The 10,000-nt window shown below is 51.1% G+C and overlaps 26 non-coding genes across 26 annotated transcripts in view; 17 read left to right on the forward strand and 9 right to left on the reverse strand.

Annotated features, from left to right (window-relative positions):
* Positions 1 to 20: 20 nt before the first annotated feature.
* LOC131441581 (U2 spliceosomal RNA) lies at positions 21 to 213 on the reverse strand. The gene has a single exon (XR_009232186.1). It is a non-coding gene; the product is annotated as a U2 spliceosomal RNA (small nuclear RNA).
* Positions 214 to 521: 308 nt separating this feature from the next.
* LOC131476984 (5S ribosomal RNA) lies at positions 522 to 640 on the forward strand. Its single transcript, XR_009243340.1, has one exon. It is a non-coding gene; the product is annotated as a 5S ribosomal RNA (ribosomal RNA).
* Positions 641 to 936: 296 nt separating this feature from the next.
* LOC131476996 (5S ribosomal RNA) lies at positions 937 to 1,055 on the forward strand. Its single transcript, XR_009243351.1, has one exon. It is a non-coding gene; the product is annotated as a 5S ribosomal RNA (ribosomal RNA).
* Positions 1,056 to 1,179: 124 nt separating this feature from the next.
* LOC131442714 (U2 spliceosomal RNA) lies at positions 1,180 to 1,372 on the reverse strand. Its single transcript, XR_009233278.1, has one exon. It is a non-coding gene; the product is annotated as a U2 spliceosomal RNA (small nuclear RNA).
* Positions 1,373 to 1,680: 308 nt separating this feature from the next.
* Positions 1,681 to 1,799, forward strand: LOC131441114 (5S ribosomal RNA). Its single transcript, XR_009231790.1, has one exon. It is a non-coding gene; the product is annotated as a 5S ribosomal RNA (ribosomal RNA).
* Positions 1,800 to 2,095: 296 nt separating this feature from the next.
* LOC131477007 (5S ribosomal RNA) lies at positions 2,096 to 2,214 on the forward strand. The gene has a single exon (XR_009243362.1). It is a non-coding gene; the product is annotated as a 5S ribosomal RNA (ribosomal RNA).
* Positions 2,215 to 2,419: 205 nt separating this feature from the next.
* LOC131442715 (U2 spliceosomal RNA) lies at positions 2,420 to 2,612 on the reverse strand. The gene has a single exon (XR_009233279.1). It is a non-coding gene; the product is annotated as a U2 spliceosomal RNA (small nuclear RNA).
* Positions 2,613 to 2,920: 308 nt separating this feature from the next.
* LOC131441115 (5S ribosomal RNA) lies at positions 2,921 to 3,039 on the forward strand. Its single transcript, XR_009231791.1, has one exon. It is a non-coding gene; the product is annotated as a 5S ribosomal RNA (ribosomal RNA).
* A 296-nt stretch (positions 3,040 to 3,335) lies between these two features.
* On the forward strand, positions 3,336 to 3,454 carry LOC131441248 (5S ribosomal RNA). Its single transcript, XR_009231919.1, has one exon. It is a non-coding gene; the product is annotated as a 5S ribosomal RNA (ribosomal RNA).
* Positions 3,455 to 3,750: 296 nt separating this feature from the next.
* Positions 3,751 to 3,869, forward strand: LOC131477018 (5S ribosomal RNA). Its single transcript, XR_009243373.1, has one exon. It is a non-coding gene; the product is annotated as a 5S ribosomal RNA (ribosomal RNA).
* A 118-nt stretch (positions 3,870 to 3,987) lies between these two features.
* Positions 3,988 to 4,180, reverse strand: LOC131441582 (U2 spliceosomal RNA). Its single transcript, XR_009232187.1, has one exon. It is a non-coding gene; the product is annotated as a U2 spliceosomal RNA (small nuclear RNA).
* Positions 4,181 to 4,488: 308 nt separating this feature from the next.
* On the forward strand, positions 4,489 to 4,607 carry LOC131477029 (5S ribosomal RNA). Its single transcript, XR_009243385.1, has one exon. It is a non-coding gene; the product is annotated as a 5S ribosomal RNA (ribosomal RNA).
* Positions 4,608 to 4,731: 124 nt separating this feature from the next.
* LOC131441583 (U2 spliceosomal RNA) lies at positions 4,732 to 4,924 on the reverse strand. Its single transcript, XR_009232188.1, has one exon. It is a non-coding gene; the product is annotated as a U2 spliceosomal RNA (small nuclear RNA).
* A 308-nt stretch (positions 4,925 to 5,232) lies between these two features.
* Positions 5,233 to 5,351, forward strand: LOC131477683 (5S ribosomal RNA). Its single transcript, XR_009244007.1, has one exon. It is a non-coding gene; the product is annotated as a 5S ribosomal RNA (ribosomal RNA).
* Positions 5,352 to 5,475: 124 nt separating this feature from the next.
* LOC131441584 (U2 spliceosomal RNA) lies at positions 5,476 to 5,668 on the reverse strand. Its single transcript, XR_009232189.1, has one exon. It is a non-coding gene; the product is annotated as a U2 spliceosomal RNA (small nuclear RNA).
* A 308-nt stretch (positions 5,669 to 5,976) lies between these two features.
* On the forward strand, positions 5,977 to 6,095 carry LOC131477040 (5S ribosomal RNA). Its single transcript, XR_009243396.1, has one exon. It is a non-coding gene; the product is annotated as a 5S ribosomal RNA (ribosomal RNA).
* Positions 6,096 to 6,391: 296 nt separating this feature from the next.
* LOC131477052 (5S ribosomal RNA) lies at positions 6,392 to 6,510 on the forward strand. The gene has a single exon (XR_009243407.1). It is a non-coding gene; the product is annotated as a 5S ribosomal RNA (ribosomal RNA).
* Positions 6,511 to 6,634: 124 nt separating this feature from the next.
* LOC131442716 (U2 spliceosomal RNA) lies at positions 6,635 to 6,827 on the reverse strand. The gene has a single exon (XR_009233280.1). It is a non-coding gene; the product is annotated as a U2 spliceosomal RNA (small nuclear RNA).
* Positions 6,828 to 7,135: 308 nt separating this feature from the next.
* LOC131441116 (5S ribosomal RNA) lies at positions 7,136 to 7,254 on the forward strand. The gene has a single exon (XR_009231792.1). It is a non-coding gene; the product is annotated as a 5S ribosomal RNA (ribosomal RNA).
* A 296-nt stretch (positions 7,255 to 7,550) lies between these two features.
* On the forward strand, positions 7,551 to 7,669 carry LOC131477064 (5S ribosomal RNA). The gene has a single exon (XR_009243419.1). It is a non-coding gene; the product is annotated as a 5S ribosomal RNA (ribosomal RNA).
* A 205-nt stretch (positions 7,670 to 7,874) lies between these two features.
* Positions 7,875 to 8,067, reverse strand: LOC131441585 (U2 spliceosomal RNA). The gene has a single exon (XR_009232190.1). It is a non-coding gene; the product is annotated as a U2 spliceosomal RNA (small nuclear RNA).
* A 308-nt stretch (positions 8,068 to 8,375) lies between these two features.
* Positions 8,376 to 8,494, forward strand: LOC131477076 (5S ribosomal RNA). Its single transcript, XR_009243430.1, has one exon. It is a non-coding gene; the product is annotated as a 5S ribosomal RNA (ribosomal RNA).
* Positions 8,495 to 8,790: 296 nt separating this feature from the next.
* Positions 8,791 to 8,909, forward strand: LOC131477559 (5S ribosomal RNA). The gene has a single exon (XR_009243891.1). It is a non-coding gene; the product is annotated as a 5S ribosomal RNA (ribosomal RNA).
* Positions 8,910 to 9,033: 124 nt separating this feature from the next.
* Positions 9,034 to 9,226, reverse strand: LOC131441586 (U2 spliceosomal RNA). Its single transcript, XR_009232191.1, has one exon. It is a non-coding gene; the product is annotated as a U2 spliceosomal RNA (small nuclear RNA).
* Positions 9,227 to 9,534: 308 nt separating this feature from the next.
* On the forward strand, positions 9,535 to 9,653 carry LOC131440858 (5S ribosomal RNA). Its single transcript, XR_009231542.1, has one exon. It is a non-coding gene; the product is annotated as a 5S ribosomal RNA (ribosomal RNA).
* A 296-nt stretch (positions 9,654 to 9,949) lies between these two features.
* LOC131441124 (5S ribosomal RNA) overlaps positions 9,950 to 10,000 on the forward strand; it is a 119-nt gene continuing 68 nt past the window's right edge. Inside the window, exon 1 of the ribosomal RNA XR_009231800.1 lies at positions 9,950 to 10,000. This exon is cut by the window's right edge and continues 68 nt beyond it. This is a non-coding gene — a ribosomal RNA (5S ribosomal RNA).

Below are 10,000 nucleotides of genomic sequence, written 5' to 3' on the forward strand. Positions count from 1 at the left end.
TGGTTTTCACAGAAAAAAGAGAATGGTGCACCGTTCCTGGTGGCACTGCAATGCCAGGTCAATGCAAGGAGTGAAGAGAGCAAGCCCCAGTTTTCACCTCCCAATGCTCAAAAATGCATTTAATATTTAATCCCCATATAGAGGACATATCAGATATTAAACTGATAAGAACAGATACTACACTTGATCTTAGCCAAAAGGCCGAGAAGCGATGGCCCACAAGTGTCTGGGGCCAACTCAAGATCTTGGCACACAAGTTACTTGTTGTGGTGCCATGTTTTTTAAGTGCGCATAACAAAGGCTGCTGCTGATCACCTCCGCCCCAAGGTGATCTAAGTGCACCTCTGAGCCTTGACGGACAGCTGCTTGACATTTGACACACTCAAAGGGCGCAGCCATACAGCAAAGCCCACCAAAAACAACTTAAACTCTTGAACGTTCGAAAGGCTGACCTTTGAGCTCCTCCACGTGCAGGGGGCCTTGCCTAGTCTATAAAAGGAGTCTGTGTCCCCAGCCCGTCGGCTTACGGCCATACCACCCTGAGCACGCCCGATCTCGTCTGATCTCGGAAGCTAAGCAGGGTCGGGCCTGGTTAGTACTTGGATGGGAGACCGCCTGGGAATACCAGGTGCTGTAAGCTTTTACACTGCTGCTTCCTTACAAGAAACATGGGCTTGCAATTACGTTGACGCACGGGCACACGTTAACGTCCTTCTAGTTTCAGCCTTGGATGTCGCTCTGCAAGCATGTGAGAAGCTTGGAGATGGGGAGCAGCTTACCCATCTCGGTGTAGCTTCCTAATACTGGAATAGAGTGTAGCAGGTAGTGGAGATAAAGGCTCAAGTGCAGTGTGTTCGAAAGGCTGACTTTTGAGCTCCTCCACGAGCAGGGGGCCTTGCCTAGTCTATAAAAGCAGTCTGTGTCCCCAGCCCGTCGGCTTACGGCCATACCACCCTGAGCACGCCCGATCTCGTCTGATCTCGGAAGCTAAGCAGGGTCGGGCCTGGTTAGTACTTGGATGGGAGACCGCCTGGGAATACCAGGTGCTGTAAGCTTTTACACTGCTGCTTCCTTACAAGAAACATGGGCTTGCAATTACGTTGACGCACGGGCACGGGCACAGGCACACGTTAACGTCCTTCTAGTTCCAGCCTTGCTTTGGTTTTCACAGAAAAAAGAGAATGGTGCACCGTTCCTGGTGGCACTGCAATGCCAGGTCAATGCAAGGAGTGAAGAGAGCAAGCCCCAGTTTTCACCTCCCAATGCTCAAAAATGCATTTAATATTTAATCCCCATATAGAGGACATATCAGATATTAAACTGATTAGAACAGATACTACACTTGATCTTAGCCAAAAGGCCGAGAAGCGATGGCCCACAAGTGTCTGGGGCCAACTCAAGATCTTGGCACACAAGTTACTTGTTGTGGTGCCATGTTTTTTAAGTGCGCATAACAAAGGCTGCTGCTGATCACCTCTGCCCCAAGGTGATCTAAGTGCACCTCTGAGCCTTGACGGACAGCTGCTTGACATTTGACACACTCAAAGGGCGCGGCCATACAGCAAAGCCCACCAAAAACAACTTAAACTCTTGAACGTTCGAAAGGCTGACCTTTGAGCTCCTACACGAGCAGGGGGCCTTGCCTAGTCTATAAAAGGAGTCTGTGTCCCCAGCCTGTCGGCTTACGGCCATACCACCCTGAGCACGCCGGATCTCGTCTGATCTCGGAAGCTAAGCAGGGTCGGGCCTGGTTAGTACTTGGATGGGACACCGCCTGGGAATACCAGGTGCTGTAAGCTTTTACACTGCTGCTTCCTTACAAGAAACATGGGCTTGCAATTACGTTGACGCACGGGCACACGTTAACATCCTTCTAGTTTCAGCCTTGGATGTCGCTCTGCAAGCATGTGAGAAGCTTGGAGATGGGGAGCAGCTTACCCATCTCGGTGTAGCTTCCTAATACTGGAATAGAGTGTAGCAGGTAGTGGAGATAAAGGCTCAAGTGCAGTGTGTTCGAAAGGCTGACTTTTGAGCTCCTCCACGAGCAGGGGGCCTTGCCTAGTCTATAAAAGGAGTCTGGGTCCCCAGCCCGTCGGCTTACGGCCATACCACCCTGAGCACGCCCGATCTCGTCTGATCTCGGAAGCTAAGCAGGGTCGGGCCTGGTTAGTACTTGGATGGGAGACCGCCTGGGAATACCAGGTGCTGTAAGCTTTTACACTGCTGCTTCCTTACAAGAAACATGGGCTTGCAATTACGTTGACGCACGGGCACGGGCACAGGCACACGTTAACTTCCTTCTAGTTCCAGCCTTGCAAGAAACTCGGGCTTGCAATTACGTTGACGCACGGGCACGGGCACAGGCACACGTTAACGTCCTTCTAGTTCCAGCCTTGCTTTGGTTTTCACAGAAAAAAGAGAATGGTGCACCGTTCCTGGTGGCACTGCAATGCCAGGTCAATGCAAGGAGTGAAGAGAGCAAGCCCCAGTTTTCACCTCCCAATGCTCAAAAATGCATTTAATATTTAATCCCCATATAGAGGACATATCAGATATTAAACTGATTAGAACAGATACTACACTTGATCTTAGCCAAAAGGCCGAGAAGCGATGGCCCACAAGTGTCTGGGGCCAACTCAAGATCTTGGCACACAAGTTACTTGTTGTGGTGCCATGTTTTTTAAGTGCGCATAACAAAGGCTGCTGCTGATCACCTCTGCCCCAAGGTGATCTAAGTGCACCTCTGAGCCTTGACGGACAGCTGCTTGACATTTGACACACTCAAAGGGCGCGGCCATACAGCAAAGCCCACCAAAAACAACTTAAACTCTTGAACGTTCGAAAGGCTGACCTTTGAGCTCCTACACGAGCAGGGGGCCTTGCCTAGTCTATAAAAGGAGTCTGTGTCCCCAGCCCGTCGGCTTACGGCCATACCACCCTGAGCACGCCGGATCTCGTCTGATCTCGGAAGCTAAGCAGGGTCGGGCCTGGTTAGTACTTGGATGGGACACCGCCTGGGAATACCAGGTGCTGTAAGCTTTTACACTGCTGCTTCCTTACAAGAAACATGGGCTTGCAATTACGTTGACGCACGGGCACACGTTAACGTCCTTCTAGTTTCAGCCTTGGATGTCGCTCTGCAAGCATGTGAGAAGCTTGGAGATGGGGAGCAGCTTACCCATCTCGGTGTAGCTTCCTAATACTGGAATAGAGTGTAGCAGGTAGTGGAGATAAAGGCTCAAGTGCAGTGTGTTCGAAAGCCTGACTTTTGAGCTCCTCCACGAGCAGGGGGCCTTGCCTAGTCTATAAATGGAGTCTGGGTCCCCAGCCCGTCGGCTTGCGGCCATACCACCCTGAGCACGCCCGATCTCGTCTTATCTCGGAAGCTAAGCAGGGTCGGGCCTGGTTAGTACTTGGATGGGAGACCGCCTGGGAATACCAGGTGCTGTAAGCTTTTACACTGCTGCTTCCTTACAAGAAACATGGGCTTGCAATTACGTTGAAGCACGGGCACACGTTAACGTCCTTCTAGTTTCAGCCTTGGATGTCGCTCTGCAAGCATGTGAGAAGCTTGGAGATGGGGAGCAGCTTACCCATCTCGGTGTAGCTTCCTAATACTGGAATAGAGTGTAGCAGGTAGTGGAGATAAAGGCTCAAGTGCAGTGTGTTCGAAAGGCTGACTTTTGAGCTCCTCCACGAGCAGGGGGCCTTGCCTAGTCTATAAAAGGAGTCTGTGTCCCCAGCCCGTCGGCTTACGGCCATACCACCCTGAGCACGCCCGATCTCGTCTGATCTCGGAAGCTAAGCAGGGTCGGGCCTGGTTAGTACTTGGATGGGAGACCGCCTGGGAATACCAGGTGCTGTAAGCTTTTACACTGCTGCTTCCTTACAAGAAACATGGGCTTGCAATTACGTTGACGCACGGGCACAGGCACACGTTAACGTCCTTCTAGTTCCAGCCTTGCTTTGGTTTTCACAGAAAAAAGAGAATGGTGCACCGTTCCTGGTGGCACTGCAATGCCAGGTCAATGCAAGGAGTGAAGAGAGCAAGCCCCAGTTTTCACCTCCCAATGCTCAAAAATGCATTTAATATTTAATCCCCATATAGAGGACATATCAGATATTAAACTGATAAGAACAGATACTACACTTGATCTTAGCCAAAAGGCCGAGAAGCGATGGCCCACAAGTGTCTGGGGCCAACTCAAGATCTTGGCACACAAGTTACTTGTTGTGGTGCCATGTTTTTTAAGTGCGCATAACAAAGGCTGCTGCTGATCACCTCCGCCCCAAGGTGATCTAAGTGCACCTCTGAGCCTTGACGGACAGCTGCTTGACATTTGACACACTCAAAGGGCGCAGCCATACAGCAAAGCCCACCAAAAACAACTTAAACTCTTGAACGTTCGAAAGGCTGACCTTTGAGCTCCTCCACGTGCAGGGGGCCTTGCCTAGTCTATAAAAGGAGTCTGTGTCCCCAGCCCGTCGGCTTACGGCCATACCACCCTGAGCACGCCCGATCTCGTCTGATCTCGGAAGCTAAGCAGGGTCGGGCCTGGTTAGTACTTGGATGGGAGACCGCCTGGGAATACCAGGTGCTGTAAGCTTTTACACTGCTGCTTCCTTACAAGAAACATGGGCTTGCAATTACGTTGACGCACGGGCACGGGCACAGGCACACGTTAACGTCCTTCTAGTTCCAGCCTTGCTTTGGTTTTCACAGAAAAAAGAGAATGGTGCACCGTTCCTGGTGGCACTGCAATGCCAGGTCAATGCAAGGAGTGAAGAGAGCAAGCCCCAGTTTTCACCTCCCAATGCTCAAAAATGCATTTAATATTTAATCCCCATATAGAGGACATATCAGATATTAAACTGATAAGAACAGATACTACACTTGATCTTAGCCAAAAGGCCGAGAAGCGATGGCCCACAAGTGTCTGGGGCCAACTCAAGATCTTGGCACACAAGTTACTTGTTGTGGTGCCATGTTTTTTAAGTGCGCATAACAAAGGCTGCTGCTGATCACCTCCGCCCCAAGGTGATCTAAGTGCACCTCTGAGCCTTGACGGACAGCTGCTTGACATTTGACACACTCAAAGGGCGCAGCCATACAGCAAAGCCCACCAAAAACAACTTAAACTCTTGAACGTTCGAAAGGCTGACCTTTGAGCTCCTCCACGTGCAGGGGGCCTTGCCTAGTCTATAAAAGGAGTCTGTGTCCCCAGCCCGTCGGCTTACGGCCATACCACCCTGAGCACGCCAGATCTCGTCTGATCTCGGAAGCTAAGCAGGGTCGGGCCTGGTTAGTACTTGGATGGGAGACCGCCTGGGAATACCAGGTGCTGTAAGCTTTTACACTGCTGCTTCCTTACAAGAAACATGGGCTTGCAATTACGTTGACGCACGGGCACGGGCACAGGCACACGTTAACGTCCTTCTAGTTCCAGCCTTGCTTTGGTTTTCACAGAAAAAAGAGAATGGTGCACCGTTCCTGGTGGCACTGCAATGCCAGGTCAATGCAAGGAGTGAAGAGAGCAAGCCCCAGTTTTCACCTCCCAATGCTCAAAAATGCATTTAATATTTAATCCCCATATAGAGGACATATCAGATATTAAACTGATAAGAACAGATACTACACTTGATCTTAGCCAAAAGGCCGAGAAGCGATGGCCCACAAGTGTCTGGGGCCAACTCAAGATCTTGGCACACAAGTTACTTGTTGTGGTGCCATGTTTTTTAAGTGCGCATAACAAAGGCTGCTGCTGATCACCTCCGCCCCAAGGTGATCTAAGTGCACCTCTGAGCCTTGACGGACAGCTGCTTGACATTTGACACACTCAAAGGGCGCAGCCATACAGCAAAGCCCACCAAAAACAACTTAAACTCTTGAACGTTCGAAAGGCTGACCTTTGAGCTCCTCCACGTGCAGGGGGCCTTGCCTAGTCTATAAAAGGAGTCTGTGTCCCCAGCCCGTCGGCTTACGGCCATACCACCCTGAGCACGCCCGATCTCGTCTGATCTCGGAAGCTAAGCAGGGTCGGGCCTGGTTAGTACTTGGATGGGAGACCGCCTGGGAATACCAGGTGCTGTAAGCTTTTACACTGCTGCTTCCTTACAAGAAACATGGGCTTGCAATTACGTTGACGCACGGGCACACGTTAACGTCCTTCTAGTTTCAGCCTTGGATGTCGCTCTGCAAGCATGTGAGAAGCTTGGAGATGGGGAGCAGCTTACCCATCTCGGTGTAGCTTCCTAATACTGGAATAGAGTGTAGCAGGTAGTGGAGATAAAGGCTCAAGTGCAGTGTGTTCGAAAGGCTGACTTTTGAGCTCCTCCACGAGCAGGGGGCCTTGCCTAGTCTATAAAAGGAGTCTGTGTCCCCAGCCCGTCGGCTTACGGCCATACCACCCTGAGCACGCCCGATCTCGTCTGATCTCGGAAGCTAAGCAGGGTCGGGCCTGGTTAGTACTTGGATGGGAGACCGCCTGGGAATACCAGGTGCTGTAAGCTTTTACACTGCTGCTTCCTTACAAGAAACATGGGCTTGCAATTACGTTGACGCACGGGCACGGGCACAGGCACACGTTAACGTCCTTCTAGTTCCAGCCTTGCTTTGGTTTTCACAGAAAAAAGAGAATGGTGCACCGTTCCTGGTGGCACTGCAATGCCAGGTCAATGCAAGGAGTGAAGAGAGCAAGCCCCAGTTTTCACCTCCCAATGCTCAAAAATGCATTTAATATTTAATCCCCATATAGAGGACATATCAGATATTAAACTGATTAGAACAGATACTACACTTGATCTTAGCCAAAAGGCCGAGAAGCGATGGCCCACAAGTGTCTGGGGCCAACTCAAGATCTTGGCACACAAGTTACTTGTTGTGGTGCCATGTTTTTTAAGTGCGCATAACAAAGGCTGCTGCTGATCACCTCTGCCCCAAGGTGATCTAAGTGCACCTCTGAGCCTTGACGGACAGCTGCTTGACATTTGACACACTCAAAGGGCGCGGCCATACAGCAAAGCCCACCAAAAACAACTTAAACTCTTGAACGTTCGAAAGGCTGACCTTTGAGCTCCTACACGAGCAGGGGGCCTTGCCTAGTCTATAAAAGGAGTCTGTGTCCCCAGCCTGTCGGCTTACGGCCATACCACCCTGAGCACGCCGGATCTCGTCTGATCTCGGAAGCTAAGCAGGGTCGGGCCTGGTTAGTACTTGGATGGGACACCGCCTGGGAATACCAGGTGCTGTAAGCTTTTACACTGCTGCTTCCTTACAAGAAACATGGGCTTGCAATTACGTTGACGCACGGGCACACGTTAACATCCTTCTAGTTTCAGCCTTGGATGTCGCTCTGCAAGCATGTGAGAAGCTTGGAGATGGGGAGCAGCTTACCCATCTCGGTGTAGCTTCCTAATACTGGAATAGAGTGTAGCAGGTAGTGGAGATAAAGGCTCAAGTGCAGTGTGTTCGAAAGGCTGACTTTTGAGCTCCTCCACGAGCAGGGGGCCTTGCCTAGTCTATAAAAGGAGTCTGGGTCCCCAGCCCGTCGGCTTACGGCCATACCACCCTGAGCACGCCCGATCTCGTCTGATCTCGGAAGCTAAGCAGGGTCGGGCCTGGTTAGTACTTGGATGGGAGACCGCCTGGGAATACCAGGTGCTGTAAGCTTTTACACTGCTGCTTCCTTACAAGAAACATGGGCTTGCAATTACGTTGACGCACGGGCACGGGCACAGGCACACGTTAACTTCCTTCTAGTTCCAGCCTTGCAAGAAACTCGGGCTTGCAATTACGTTGACGCACGGGCACGGGCACAGGCACACGTTAACGTCCTTCTAGTTCCAGCCTTGCTTTGGTTTTCACAGAAAAAAGAGAATGGTGCACCGTTCCTGGTGGCACTGCAATGCCAGGTCAATGCAAGGAGTGAAGAGAGCAAGCCCCAGTTTTCACCTCCCAATGCTCAAAAATGCATTTAATATTTAATCCCCATATAGAGGACATATCAGATATTAAACTGATAAGAACAGATACTACACTTGATCTTAGCCAAAAGGCCGAGAAGCGATGGCCCACAAGTGTCTGGGGCCAACTCAAGATCTTGGCACACAAGTTACTTGTTGTGGTGCCATGTTTTTTAAGTGCGCATAACAAAGGCTGCTGCTGATCACCTCCGCCCCAAGGTGATCTAAGTGCACCTCTGAGCCTTGACGGACAGCTGCTTGACATTTGACACACTCAAAGGGCGCAGCCATACAGCAAAGCCCACCAAAAACAACTTAAACTCTTGAACGTTCGAAAGGCTGACCTTTGAGCTCCTCCACGTGCAGGGGGCCTTGCCTAGTCTATAAAAGGAGTCTGTGTCCCCAGCCCGTCGGCTTACGGCCATACCACCCTGAGCACGCCCGATCTCGTCTGATCTCGGAAGCTAAGCAGGGTCGGGCCTGGTTAGTACTTGGATGGGAGACCGCCTGGGAATACCAGGTGCTGTAAGCTTTTACACTGCTGCTTCCTTACAAGAAACATGGGCTTGCAATTACGTTGACGCACGGGCACACGTTAACGTCCTTCTAGTTTCAGCCTTGGATGTCGCTCTGCAAGCATGTGAGAAGCTTGGAGATGGGGAGCAGCTTACCCATCTCGGTGTAGCTTCCTAATACTGGAATAGAGTGTAGCAGGTAGTGGAGATAAAGGCTCAAGTGCAGTGTGTTCGAAAGGCTGACTTTTGAGCTCCTCCACGAGCAGGGGGCCTTGCCTAGTCTATAAAAGGAGTCTGTGTCCCCAGCCCGTCGGCTTACGGCCATACCACCCTGAGCACGCCCGATCTCGTCTGATCTCGGAAGCTAAGCAGGGTCGGGCCTGGTTAGTACTTGGATGGGAGACCGCCTGGGAATACCAGGTGCTATAAGCTTTTACACTGCTGCTTCCTTACAAGAAACATGGGCTTGCAATTACGTTGACGCACGGGCACGGGCACAGGCACACGTTAACGTCCTTCTAGTTCCAGCCTTGCTTTGGTTTTCACAGAAAAAAGAGAATGGTGCACCGTTCCTGGTGGCACTGCAATGCCAGGTCAATGCAAGGAGTGAAGAGAGCAAGCCCCAGTTTTCACCTCCCAATGCTCAAAAATGCATTTAATATTTAATCCCCATATAGAGGACATATCAGATATTAAACTGATAAGAACAGATACTACACTTGATCTTAGCCAAAAGGCCGAGAAGCGATGGCCCACAAGTGTCTGGGGCCAACTCAAGATCTTGGCACACAAGTTACTTGTTGTGGTGCCATGTTTTTTAAGTGCGCAAAACAAAGGCTGCTGCTGATCACCTCCGCCCCAAGGTGATCTAAGTGCACCTCTGAGCCTTGACGGACAGCTGCTTGACATTTGACACACTCAAAGGGCGCGGCCATACAGCAAAGCCCACCAAAAACAACTTAAACTCTTGAACGTTCGAAAGGCTGACCTTTGAGCTCCTCCACGAGCAGGGGGCCTTGTCTAGTCTATAAAAGGAGTCTGTGTCCCCAGCCCGTCAGCTTACGGCCATACCACCCTGAGCACGCCCGATCTCGTCTGATCTCGGAAGCTAAGCAGGGTCGGGCCTGGTTAGTACTTGGATGGGAGACCGCCTGGGAATACCAGGTGCTCTAAGCTTTTACACTGCTGCTTCCTTACAAGAAACATGGGCTTGCAATTACGTTGACGCACGGGCACACGTTAACGTCCTTCTAGTTTCTGCCTTGGATGTCGCTCTGCAAGCACGTGAGAAGCTTGGAGATGGGCAGCAGCTTACCCATCTCGATGTAGCTTCCTAATACTGGAATATAGTGTAGCAGATAGTGGAGATAAAGGCTCAAGTGCAGTGTGTTCGAAAGGCTGACCTTTGAGCTCCTCCACGAGCAGGGGGCCTTGCCTAGTCTATAAAAGGAGTCTGTGTCCCCAGCCCGTCGGCTTACGGCCATACCACCCTGAGCACGCCCGATCTCGTCTGATCTCGGAAG

Source organism: Solea solea, chromosome 16 (genome assembly GCF_958295425.1).
Source record: "Solea solea chromosome 16, fSolSol10.1, whole genome shotgun sequence".
NCBI lineage: Eukaryota > Metazoa > Chordata > Actinopteri > Pleuronectiformes > Soleidae > Solea > Solea solea.